This window comes from Mus pahari, chromosome 9 (genome assembly GCF_900095145.1).
Source record: "Mus pahari chromosome 9, PAHARI_EIJ_v1.1, whole genome shotgun sequence".
Taxonomy (NCBI): Eukaryota; Metazoa; Chordata; class Mammalia; order Rodentia; family Muridae; genus Mus; species Mus pahari.
In genome coordinates, this window is record NC_034598.1 from 51893675 (window position 1) to 51908001 (window position 14327).

A 14327-nucleotide genomic window follows, 5' to 3' on the forward strand; every position below is an offset into this window, starting at 1 on the left:
AACCATGCCTTGTAAGATAACCCTGTCTGTTTGTTTTCTTTTTCTTTTCTTTTCTTTTCTTTTTTTTTTTTTTTTTTTTTTTTTTTTTTTTTTTTTTGTGGAAATGCCATTACTCAGAAAGTAGATCATAAAAGAACAAAAACATTGAAAGATAAAACTTACAACCAGTAAAATTTCAGTGATAACTTGAAAGTCAGGCTAGAGATTCATGCACTAAGGAAATTGCTTGAACACTGGAATATCAAAATCTTAATCAAGAAACTAGCAGAGGAAGCAAAGACACTCAACGCTATGTGCCGGGCATGAGTAACTTGGTACAAACCAGGGGTATACATTTTACCCTGGAGTTTTGGTGAATGACCTTCACTTTGAAACCCATCAGCTTCTTCTTGTCTTGTGCATCATATCGTTTCTACTTGCCACTGTCTTGGTTTCTGAGGTTTTGCTTAGATGGTATTGCTGCATCCTTGATTACCTGCCTTTATGATTTTCTTTCTCTTTTCTTTTCTTTTCTTTTCTTTTCTTTTCTTTTCTTTTCTTTTCTTTTCTTTTCTTTTCTTTTCTTTTCTTTTTTCTTTTCTCTTCTTTTCTTTTCTTTTCTTTATTTTTATTTTTATTTTTATTTTTATTTTTATTTTTATTTTTAGAGTCAGGGTTTCTCTGTGTAGCCTTGGCTGTCCTGGAACTCACTCTGTAGACCAGGCTGACCTCGAACTCAGAAATCCGCCTGCCTCTGCCTCCTAATTGCTGGGAATAAAAGCGTGCGCCACCACTTCCAGGCTGCCTTTATGATTTTCTATTGCAGTTTTTACTTGGTGCCTTTGTGTGTTGAACACTGAACCCCTCTGCCTCCTATTAGTCTACCCAAGGGTGGCCTTGTGACAAAGTCTGGCTCTCTGTTAGTGACAGATACTTAGTCGGTAAAAGATGCAGAGAGACGGTTATATTTTACTGTCCCTATTACATTCAGAATGTACTGGCAATCTTCCGTACCGTTCAATAGCTTTGAGTTGCCTCCCTGGAGTCTTTGATTAAGCTCTCTCTTTAAGGGAGTGGGGGCGTTCTTTATTGCAGTGTGCTACGATCTAAGAAGGACAACTTATTGCTCCTTGCAAAACTCTCAGCTCTCCTAACGAGCACAATGCTGTATTCATTACAACAACAAATAGTTCATGAATGGGTGGAAAATAAGCTAAGGTTTTAGAAGATCTAAATCAAGGCAAGCCTAAGACTTCGTGCCCTGAAGCTTAGCATCACAGGGCACCTAGATGAAAAGGTTACCTCTAAATAATGACAGCTATGCTGATCTCATATATGTAGTGGCCCCTTTCTTAGGTTATGAAGAAAACCACTCAGTGGCATCTAATTGTTCTGCTCTATGACCGTTTTTTTCTGCGTCCTCTGAGGGAAGATACCCATGAGTGTAGAGTGAAAATAAAAAGGAGACAGCTTCATATATTTTGAACTTCTAAATTGAAAGGGGGAAAACTCCTCTGTTAATGCTAAATAAATGCTATAATTAGATTAAGGATGATTTAAAAGGTTTTATTGATCTTTGTAGATTTATATTTAGAGAAAAGATGAAAACAAAGTTGTCTTAGACTAATTCTCAAATGAACCATCTTATCAAGGAAGAATGTGAAAATGAGGTTTTATAGTGACACCTGTGAACATCCATGAATGCAATGATTTCCTAGTTATGATGTTATGAGTTAACAAAGTAAGCATTCTTTTTGTATTATTATAGCATTTAAAATATATTTTTATAAAGAAGAAAATAACACTGTAATTTACATTTGGTGACTTCTCGATAGTCTAGTGGACCAACTTGGCATCTGAATTCCCTTCTTAGATGTTTTTATTAGCTATACATACCTTTTCTCTATCATTTTTAAAAAATAAATCTTTGTTTTATAAAAGGTGTGTCAATTGTTTTGGACCAAAATGCTATTTTGCAAAGGAAGCCAATCTCCAGGTTTTGCATAGGTTGTCTCAGAGTCTTCTGTATTATTCAGTTTTACCAATTGTAAGGTAAACTTCCATGAATGATAATCCCTTTTATACTAGATTGCTTTTTGTTGAAATCTGAGGGGAGTGTACCATTTTATCTACCGAGACATTTAAGAAGGACATGTCAGTCTTACATTCCACATCTACCACTTCTTGGATGTCACACATTCCTTCAGCACGACCAGCATCGTGAATCAAATTCCCATGAGAGTATCTAAAGTGGTCTTGCATACAACACACCTAGGAGGGGCCAGTGGTGACCTCTTTCAGTTGAACTCCAGAGAGCAGTGCCCAAACGCAAAGGTGAGAATATATCTATCACGGCTGTCCTTTGAGAGGCTCCTCCAGCAGCTGACTGAGGCAGATGCAGATACTCACAGCCAAGCATTGGATGAAAGTCAGCCATCCCTATGAAAGAGTTAGAAGAAGGATTGAAGGAAATGAAGGAGTGGCAACCCCATAGGAAGACCAACATTGTCTGGACTCCTGGGAGTTCCCAGAGACTAAGCCACCAACCAAAGAGCATACACTGGCTGGTCTGATACCCCCAGCACATATGTAGCAGAGGACTGCCTTGTCTGTGTGGCCTCAGTGGGAGAGGATGCCCCTAATCTTGTAGAGATTTGAAGTCCCAGGGTTGGGGGACATACCTATGGGGAGGAGGATCCTCTCAGAGATGAAGGGGAAGAGGAGGGGGAAGGGAGGAAAGTATGCGAGGGAGGACTGGGAGGGGCAACATTTGTGGTGTAAATAAATAAAATAATTAATTAATAAACCAAAGACTTGTCTAAATCTAAATTTAATACAAACAAAAAGTTCATGATACTAAGAAGATAGGAAATGGGGAATTTACATATTGCTAAAATAAATTCAATGAAATGTATTCAACTATGTGTACCAAACCCTCATCAGAATGTGAAAGAAGAATGTAAAATACAAATAAAATAGTTACCAAGGCACAAGGATATGGTGGCAGCAAGTGACAAATTCTATTTGACCATAAAATACCACTAATCAGGCACTGAATGAGCTATGCATGTAACTCAGGCTTTTAAAATTTTAGTTCAGAGATATTGCATCTTTTACCTGTATATAATTATGAAGCAAGAGTATTTGTTCTTCAGTGGCTTGCTTATGTGGCTTTGCTTCAATGTGAATGTAATGATTTCATGACATGAGCTTCTGGAATCCACTCTTGATGAGACGCCATATGACTGCACATCTATTTCAAATTCTTCTGCGATTCTGAACTTCTCTGGGCTAATTTAGTATAAATTTGAATGTATTTGTCATAAAAACAATAGGACCCATTCCAGAATGTGCCACTTGGTTTCTGGAGACTATTTTTTTTTCATAAATAATGACAAATTTCAAAGTAAATGACTTTGCCCCTTTCTGTAGGAATCTTATCCTGCTTTCGCATTCACTTACCAATGTATAAGAGATGACAAGCCTCCTTTGACAAGGTTTTAATTAGTTTCCATATGTGCTACTTTTTATACCATGTGGTTCTGAAATTTTCTTTTTGTATGGAAAAAAAAAGTCCACTTAAACTCTTTTAATTATTTACCTGCATCTGATCTGATACTCCCCAAACAGATGGCTTTGACATTTTTTTTTTTTGCTTGTTCATGTTTCAAGTATTATTATTTTGTTATTTTAAAAAAGCTTTGCTCTCACTTCAGCAACTCCAAAACAGTAGCTTGCTTTCTGAGGAACTATAGTGAAGAGAAAAAAAAAGAGAAGATCAAGTGGAGGTCAACAGAAGGATTTTCTGCAGTTAAATTCAATTACAGGCAGTGACTGAAATGAATTCAAAATTGCCTTTCTGGAGGGAGGATGAATGTTGTCCTCTGGTTTCTGACAGCGCCATGCATGTAGAGCCTTGTCAAAATGAAGTGAAATTTGACATCTTGTTTTTTCATTTTTCCTTTACTGCGGGACCTGGGTAGGGACGGGTAGAGCTGGTTGGTTTGTGATCCATGTCAGTTCTACAGTTTCGGCAACTAGCACCCAGTTGGGTCAGGACAGACTACTTTCTAAGGGAGTTGAGGCAGTATCAGTTAGGGTGATATATTTTAGCATGTTTGAATCTTTCCAGGTTTTCCAGATTGTGTGCCACAATGTCCCTGGGGAGTAAAAGGACAATCACCCAATTCTCCTGTTCTTTGGTCCAGGCTGGTCTTGTGCCTGGCAGAGAGTGGCAACCAGAAACTGTCAGCAAGAATGGTTCTAAACACTCCAGAATGTATAAGCCAATCTTTCCACAGTGTCCTCCTATACTTCTGCCTGGGAACATGTAAGCATGTGTCCCCAACTACAGTTAGAATCATTCATATACTGTGCAATGTATATGTTCACAAAGTTCTACCCAGTCAAGGTCAAAGACTTTGAAACCGGGTTTCCTCTTACCAATATCACACCAGCTTCTCCAGTATCTTTCACCCTCATAACTTTCTGGCTTCTCACTGTTCTTTGGCTTTAGTGGGTATGGGCATTTAGCATCACTTGAAAAGTTGATAGTTTGCTGTTTTATTGATGCCACCTGTCATAGTATCTTTCCTTGCTGCTGTGATAATACACCTTGAGCAATGCTACTTAAGGGAGAAAGGGTTTTATCTGGCACATGATCTCAGGATATGGTTTGTTGAGGGAAGTCAGAGTGCAGGGGCTTGAAGCAACTGATCAAGAGAGGAATGAGTTAGTACATGTATGGAAGTGTTCAGTTTGCTTCGCTACCTTTAGGAGCAATGATTTTCTGCTCAGAGAAACATCTCCCAAAGACATTTCCTGGGGCAGGTTAGAAAATTGCTCACTTGACTTTTTAGTAGATTGTGTCAAGTTGTCTAAACTTATATTATCTTACTTGTCCTGGAATCTCTCTCAAGTCTTCTCTACCTCATTTAGCCTGATGAGTAGAAAATGATTTTGCCTACCAGCTTATGCAAAGATTGGTGTCCTCTATGCCCTTTATCTCAGGCCATGATAGATAAACTGTAGCTTTCTGTCTGCTGATCATCAAGATACATGCTTTTCCCTCCCAGCTCTCCATCTTTCTCTTGACACACTTCCCTTTCAGCATTCTTGACCTATGCCTTTCTGCCACTTTTCTAGTTAAAGATAAGCTAAAAAATATTCTTGATATGAAGTTTACCAAGATTTTTTTTTCTTTTACAGTGTGGCATATTTGGCTCTGATCCTTATCCATGCATAGGTGACTCTACTAAGAACTATGTCTTTCTAATTCCCAAGATGCACATCGGATGAATGTATAATTGATTGACTTTTCCTAAAATCTAGCTCCTATTTTCTGAACTTTAAAAAGCAAACCACTTAGAACGTACGTATAGGAACATGTGGTGTCTTTCAAATCACAGATGTCTTGCTCAGCCTCTGCAATCTGCTTCCTGTGTAGATGCATCTCTGAGTGACTTCAGATGAAGCCTCCACCTGTTCAGGGCTGGCTTTCTTCATCTCACTTCTTGGTAGTACCTGTAACTCACTTAGTTTTCATATTGCAGTCTTTATTCACCTTCAAGTGGTGGGTGAGACCTGTCCTTCACAGATCTGGCCAACTGTGATACTGAAGAAGCAACTCATCCTTGGTATTGAGATTTTTACCAACAGCCTGATAGAGGAGGCCCTTCCTATCCACTAAAGTTGCTTTCACTTAATCCGCTGCTGTCTCACAGCTCATCCACAGGCTTTTTACAAGACTTGGATACAACCCACAGCATCAGAGTTGGCCAGATCTAAGAAGGACAGGTCTCACACAACCTTGAAGTTGAATAAGGACTGGAATCTGGAAGCTAAGTGAATCCCAGGTAGAACATAGATGTGAGATAAAGGTTCATTGGTTCGGAAGACATTTTTACAGCATGTATCCAGGGAAGTGTGAAGCCCTATCACCAGGCAAATAAGTGCTGGCTGGTCTCACCCAGCTGAGGGGATCCTGAGGAAAACAGTAGCAGGTCCTGATACAGCATGGAAGACTTCAGCATGTCTATCAGTTCATTCATCAATAAATAATATGGGGTACAACAGTAGCAGGAACTATAGCCCATCTTGGCCTCTCTGATTCATAGAGATCCATTTTCTTGAACCATTCAGCTACTTCTGTCTGGTGCACTTTTATTGCAGTGGGACCATGCGCACCCACCCCCCAACCTTGATGGGCTCACTGGAGGTAGTCTACATTTATCAGCCTGGTTCAGGCTTAAGAGAGTCACCCAAGCCTGCTGAACTCATTGACAGAGCCAGTACCTTGGTTCTCAGAGACTTCAGGCCATCATTCTGGCCCATGCTTCTTCATCAGCTGTGTGTGGCTGATGAAAGGCCCTTTGTCTGGGTAAACCATTTCCACCCCCTGTATACTTCACACAACATACTCTGGGGGATAATTGCCCAGTCCTGAGTCAAGTTAAATCTTTTTTATATGTATTATTTTATCGTTTATGTCTCCTGTAAGTTGTTGTGCAGGCTTTAAAGCCTTTCAGCAGTTCACTATCCCAGGAGTTGACTGTTTAGTTTTGTCCCTGGGCTTCCTGGCTTGACACAATTCGTGACAAGTCTCCCTTTGAGTGACTGGGATAGACACCCTTATCTTCTTTTTCTTCCTTTCAAACTCAGCCCCCATGACGCTGTTAGCACCTTACAAATTTATAGTTTGATTTCTATCATTCACATCTTCCACAGCCTCTCCTAATTAATAAAAGATGATGAACCCCCACAGGGCTCATTAAAGCCGTTAAAAGCCTCCATCACCATTAGGTGCATGTTGACCATGCCTTTTAAGTTCCCTGTAAACACAGTCCCACTTGGCCTGATAACACAGAGAACAAATACTGCCTCTTTCATAACTAACTCTGCAGTGTCTGATTTCTCTATCATCTTGACATTTACTGACTCATGGCTGGCAATAGCTAAGTATCCCTAATAGTTCCTATGAGCCAGCTCACCAAGAGCTAAAATTTCTCACATGGGCTCCAGTTATTTAGTCTTTCTCTCACGGTGAGATGAATAGTCATTCTACTCGGTATCTCTGCTTCCACAGTGACTTCCAGAGAGCAACCGATCCATCTATCTTCATATCTCGGAGCATCACTATGGAGGTGCTAACAGGTTCTTTCATTCTTTATTTAAAGGCCTTTTCAACTCAAGCAGCTGAGAGACAGAACACTCCTGACTATTACACCCTCTTACATTTATTTATATGCTACCCATCTGCTTACCGAACCATGGATTTTTCCCTCTTGCTGTATAAAAGGTTGGATCTGAGGGCATCTTTTATCACTTTTACCTTGATCTCTTCTTCCTCATTGTTTGCTTCTTTCCATGTGTTTCAGTCTCACAGATCTCAGCCTCATAGTGTGGCTCATGGCTTTTTAACATATAGCCAACTTCTATTCTGTTTCCCTTGGAAGCTGCCAACTGTAACCGATGGTGAGCCAACATGTCCGTCTCATCTTCTATTGCAATTTCCTAACCAAATCAGAGGCAAATGTGGAAGTTAAACTGCTGAACCTCATTTGCATGTCTTATTACTGACTACAAAGGTTGTGCAACTGATCTCATAGACTTTTCCAGAGTCCATCCAATCCATGCTATTTTTTTTTTTTTTTTTTTTTTTTGCACTTATTTGGTCAACAACGATAGTATGTGAAAGTTTTCCTGGGGATACATGATCACAAGTCTATTCACCTGAGATATAGAACTAAAAATAGGTTTAAATAATACTACCAATGTATATTTGGTGAACCAATGGATTGATTGGGGTTATTTACAGGAGGATGGGTAACTCAAAGTCAGCTCGCATCACCAAAAAACAAAATTCATCATGGAACCTGAATTTCTGGAGATCTCCACTTGAGTAACAAGCAGCTCAATAATTCAGAGTATTTTCTCCTCCCAGTAAATCCTGAGTATAAGCCCTTGTGGGAGGGAGATTTGGAGAATCTACTAAATTTCAGGGGGTTTCTAAAACTTGTGAGTTGTTTACTTTCTCAATCTTGTCCAGCATCCCTTTAAAACGTCCTGAGTCTTAATGAGTTCCCCATCCAGGATGGAATGTTTTAGTTTGGAGGAGGAAATTGCTGCACACCACATACACAATTTTCCCTTGACAACACTCCCAGGTGTGTTGCTTTTAAAGTATAAATTCTAAGTCACCCAAGGTTTATATCTTTTAGGCGGATTTGCCTTCCTGCAGTATTTCTTTTTTTCTCAGATCCCCAAGTAACTACTTGGTCACTTATGACTCAACTGTAAATTCATCATGCACTCATCTGAACATATTTTTAAACTGACTCTTTTTTTTTTTTACTTATTTTATTAGATATTTTCTTCATTTACATTTCAAATGCTATCCCGAATGTCCCCTATACCCTCCCCCACCCTGCTCCCCTGCCCACCCAATCAAACTTCTTGGCCCCAGCATTCCCCTGTATGGGGCATATAAAGTTTGCAAGACCAAGGGGCCTCTCTTCCCAATGATGGCTGACTAGGCCATCTTCTGCTACATATGCAGCTAGAGACACGAGCTCTGGGGGTGCTGGTTAGTTCATATGCTGTTTCACCTATAGGGTTTCAGATGCCCTTCAGTTCCTTGGGTAATTTCTCTAGCTCCTCCATTGGGGTCTCTGTGTTCTATCTTATAGATGACTGTGGGCATCCACTTCTATATTTGCAAGGCATTGGCATAGTCTCACAGAGATAGCTATATCAGTGTCCTTTCAGCAAGATCTTGCTGGCATATGCAATAGTGTCTGCATTTGGTGGCTGATTATGGAATGGACCCCCAGGTGGGGCAGTCTCTGGGTGGTCCATCCTTTCGTCTTAGCTCCAAACTTTGTTTCTGCCACTTCTTTCACACCAGTCAGAATGGCTAAGATCAAAAATTCATGGGACAGCAGATGCTGGTGAGGATGTGGAGAAAGAGGAACACTCCTCCATTGCTGGTGGGATTGCAAGCTTGTACAACCACTCTGGAAATCAGTCTGACAGTTCCTCAGAAAAGTGGTCATAGTACAACCGGAATATCCAGCAATACCTCTTCTAGGTATATACCCAGAAGATGTTGCAACTGGTAATAAGGACACATGCTCCACTATGTTCATAGCTGCCCTATTTATAATAGCCAGAAGCTGGAAAGAATCCAGATGTCCCTCAACAGAGGAATGAATACAGAAAATGTGGCACATTTACACAATGGAGTACTACTCAGCTATTAAAAACAACGAATTTATGAAATTCTTAGGCAAATGAATGTATCTGGAGGATATCATCCTGAGTGAGGTAACCCAATCACAAAAGAACTCACTTGATATGCANTCACTGATAAGTGGATATTAGACCAGAAACTTAGAATATCCCAGATACAATCTTCAAAACACAAGAAAATCAAGAATAAGGAAGACCAACACCTGGATACTTCATTCCTCCCTAAAATAGGGAATAAAATACCCAGAAACTGACTTTTAAATTGTGCTTTTATACCTGCAATGCCATGCCTAAAATGTTTTGTTCTTTACATTTGCTTCATTTGTTCGGGTCTGTTTCTGCAGTGTGTTGGTTTCATCTCATTTCCTGTCTGTCACGTCCTCCTTTCTGTCCCTACAGACATGGCTCACACTTTGTCAGGCCTTATAGTTAGCTATCGTCATTAATATCACTCTAATCATTTTCACTAATAGTTTGCATTTCTCTTTATCATCCTAATATTTTTTTGTATCAGTGGTGGTAACTATAGCTGACATAGAAGATACATACTTAAATATGAATGGTTTGCATGATGAAAATGTAATTATAGCTCACATAAGGCTGTGAGATGATTCCAGGGAGGCAAAAATGGTTATGTGTCTGTTTCATGTAGTTGTACATGGGCTCTGAGTGACAGTCATAGACACCAAAATCACCAAGATTTCAAAGTAAAGGCCTATGGGAGGTACAAAGCTCACATGACATTGCTTTGTAGCATCTATTTCTTCCCGCAGAGTCGCACTCATACTCATATGCCACACATCACCCAAACAGTTCTGAAAATTCAACTCATTGTTTTTCTTCGGCAATGCTGTAGCATGGAAGGAAACAGCTGAGTGACAAATACTTCCTCTGTAAAAGTGTCTTGGCTTAAAATTTGCTTTGCAAGACTTAATTTGGACGATGAATTTTATTTCTTAAACAAATATAAAATTCTCCCCCCAGGCATGCCATGCTGATGAAACGTGAAACCATAGCCATCCCTTTACACAATTCTATGTCAGCTGAGATTTTCACTCATCATTCTTGACTTAGGTGCTCCAAACTCCAGTTTTTGTCTTCCCTCCTCAGAGAGGCTGCCGCAAGGTATTGGACGCTAATTTATGACCAGCTTTCAGATCTCATGGGTAGGATACCCAATGACTGAGGTGGAGCCTGTGCATAACAGGCAAGCGTTCTACCCCTGAGCTATACTGCCAGCTTACAGTTGACCTTAGATGAGAAAATGGTAGAGCAAATGCAGAACTCAGCACAAGGTACTGTTCTTCTATTGGGAATATTTTGTTCATGTTGGTAAAACTAAGCTCAGTGTAAAGTTCTCATTTCATCTGTGAACCCAACAGAAGTTTCTGAGTAAAATTTTGTGACTTCAGTTCTATCATATGATATCTCTGTATATACAGGCAAAAACAAGGAAACAATGATAAAATTGAGATGTAGGGGGGTGTTTAAATTGTTGATGCTAGAGGTGAGCATTATGTAAACATAGTAACAGCATGATTACCTATATGAGGTTTTATATATATATATATATATATATATATATATATATATATATATATATATATATAAAACAGTTGCTTATATGCAATACCCTTATAAGACATAAGGATGAAGAGTCATGAAAAATGTTCTTAAAAATTGCCCCAGTTTATCTTCTTTCTGGCAGCATTACAAATCAAAATAATGAGCATTGGGTGATGTAGCAGCACTATAAATATTTATTTAATTTCCTTGTACTATACATTTATATAAGGATTATATGGCGCTTTCCTTTCCTGTGTTAGAGTAATAAATGTGTGTCAACAACGATTTGCTTCGTATTCAAACATAATTTCTTGCTAGCTCAAGAAAATTTGTGATTTATTCACGGGTTTTATTGATTTATCAAACAAACCAATTATTCCTTTCTTTAAGTATCAGTCCATTTATTATTAGTGAAATCAACAAATACACTTCATAGAATGTTCTTGTACTTAAAGATACATCAAAGTAACATTACTGATTAAATTATAGTCAATAACATTGATTGCTTAAATCACCAACATTCTGAAGGCACAGTGTGGATCAGCCCTTTCTTCAATACTTTAGCTTATCAAAAGACAGGGTTTCATAGACGGTGAGCCCGTGTTCCCTGAAATAAATATGATGGTTATGATACCTGACTCTACTTCAGACTGGTGGTATGCATTATAAAAACATACATAAAAGATAATTAATGAAGATGCAAAAGAATAAATGCTAAATTATAATTTACTCTTATTTGATGACTGTATATGCAAACGTTGCTGTTGTTTTTGGAGACAAACTTGCTGTGTTTGTTATAAATGAGTATTGATCATCCATCTTTTAAAATATAAGCACCATTTCACTCTATTCCATTTCTGTCATCCTGGAGAAATAGTGTAAGATGAAGAGAATGTTGTTTCCTTAAGCAATAAACACTGCTAATACTAATAATTATGAAAGTTCAGTTGAGAATAATTGACAAACCCAAAAGGTTGAAGGTAATTTTTGTCAGGATCTGCAGTTTTACAGAAGGTATAAAATATAACTTTCATTTTCCTAATAAATGGAAAATGAAAATTAAAATGGAAAATATAAATTCTTTAATAAAAAGCCCTCACATTTTTTAAGGTAAAATATATTCTGGGAAGCTATTGCATGTCTTATAATGTGGTTCACTAGCACTCGGATCAGTAGAACCTTAGAGTAAGTTACACATACAGAAATCGTTTGGATTGCTGTGTTTGACTGTCAGGAACACAGTACCTAAAACCTCCATCTTAACTCATAGATGGAACACTGACAATGGGCACTGCCAGGATGAAGCCCTAAAGCTTCATTTCTTCAGTGTGCTGAAGGAAACCTCTTATTAAGAGATTATAGTCTCTATGTAGCTTACCCAACAAATAAAACATTGAATTTTTAAAGAGAGCCGATTAGCAACTGTCAGGTTAATGAAGCGATCTGTATCATTCAGGAGTGGCTCATTGGTAAAAGAATAGTTTCAAATATATCGACATGTCCCCTATCTTCTTACTTTCATTTGAAAATTTTTCTGGTGAGATCTTTCTCTGTGAAGGTGGGGTGGGATTTGAAAACGCAAACAGACTTGTTGTCCTATAATGTAAAGGTCAGCGTCTATAAGAAAAGCATCATTACAGGGGGCTGCTGCTTTGGTAAACATTCTCTTCAACAAGAGATATGTAAGGCTTGAGGATAGAGAAAAGACATTTTAGAACATCAAAAGGTATGAAAGCAGATATCAAGAAAAATGGTATGATTAAGCAAAATTAGACCAAAAGTGTATGTGAGGATTCCAAAGTGGTAGTTACATCAGCCTAAGGGGTTTTCAACTTTTATTTCAGGGAAGTGGAGAGTCTGTTCCTTGGGGAGCAAAATCAAAGATGTTTATTCAGGTCTTTGTTATATATGTATATGTGTATATGTATGCAAATGTATACATATGCACATACACACTATATCTATAACCTATATCTATCTCTCTATACACATATATATTCATATATTTAATTATTCTTACTGTCAAATAATTTTCAACATTTTAATGTTATATAGTAATTAATATATCTTCAGGAATAACTTTATACTGCGATACTTCTCTGGAGTACGTTCTTTACTCGTTTATTTTGATTTTTCTCAGAGGACCCCCCCCCCTTAACCATGTGGGTTGGGCCCCCTCTCAGGATGGTCCTGCCTTTCTCTCCCAGGACCTGTGATTATAGGCTTGTACCATCATGCCTGGCTGCAACCTTTACTTGTGAAATATTTCAATCTCCATGCTTTAGATATAAATATGAAATGAATTCTATAAATAATAAAAACCACTCATTTCTGCACATCCTCTGTGAGAGGAATGTGTCTCCATTCATTCAAGTTCATTCATGTTTTCAACCTGAGAGGAAGTATCTTGCTGTCCCCTGAAAAGAACTCACTAATGATTTCTCACAAGTCAAAGGAGTCATGATAGCACAGCCTACAGCCTTGTTTCTCCAGTAACATCACTCAGTGGCTCTCACTTTCACAGTCAACTCTTCCTCTGAGTTTACAAGGCATCAATACGATCAGACTCATGACAGCCTTCACTGGCCTGTGCAGCCTTGGGAGTTGAACGAGCTAGAGAGGAATCGTGAAGTTGCTATTGCTGGATCATGCCACAGCCTGTAGTGGGAGGTAATTATGGAAAAGGGCGATGACTATGATGATTTCTGATCTGCCATAATCAAATCCCTGCCTATTCCTCACCGGCAGCACATAAACACTGAAGCACAGCCGAGACGAATGTGGTGACGGATAGAGAAAAAAATGGTGTTAAAGGGTTCTTCTGCCATTTTTGCCTACTGATTTCTCCAGGGTTGAGGATGGGCAGGCACCTTCACTGTTGTTAATGAAGAGGAGGCAGCATTGCCACAAAAGTGCCCCTTTTTCCTATATTTTTATAGCTATAGGTCTTTCATAGATATGTGTGTTCACTGTTCTGATTGTGTCACTTTCATATTTATTAATTATTACTGCAGCTCCTCAAAGAAAGGGACAATTCTGTCCGCTTTTATTATATCATGTTACATAGAAATGGAAGATCAGCGTTTACATCACCGCATTTCAAAGCCTTAATCAGAGGCTCAGACTCCAGCCTATCCATAGGAAACAAAACTGCAACTTAAACTACAGATGCTGTACCATACGACTCAAAATTCAGATTCTGGGTCTGGGGTGGGAGTCTCATTAATGCATGCTTTAGAAATAGACATGATAATGGGGATGAGGGGACCTTCAGACATGAGGCCTCAGACCTACACAAAGAACTAGGTAACTAATGAATGTTAAGAGGAGGAGAAATTGTATTTTCCAGTGATGACACATCAAGTGGTTATCTAATATCAAATTTACAGCTCCATAAGTATGTGAATACAAGTAACATTATACAGACAATGCAAGTTATATATATATACTTAGGAACATAAGTATATATGCTTATATATATATGTATTTAGGAACATATACATGTGTATATGCTTATGTGCATGAGTGTATGT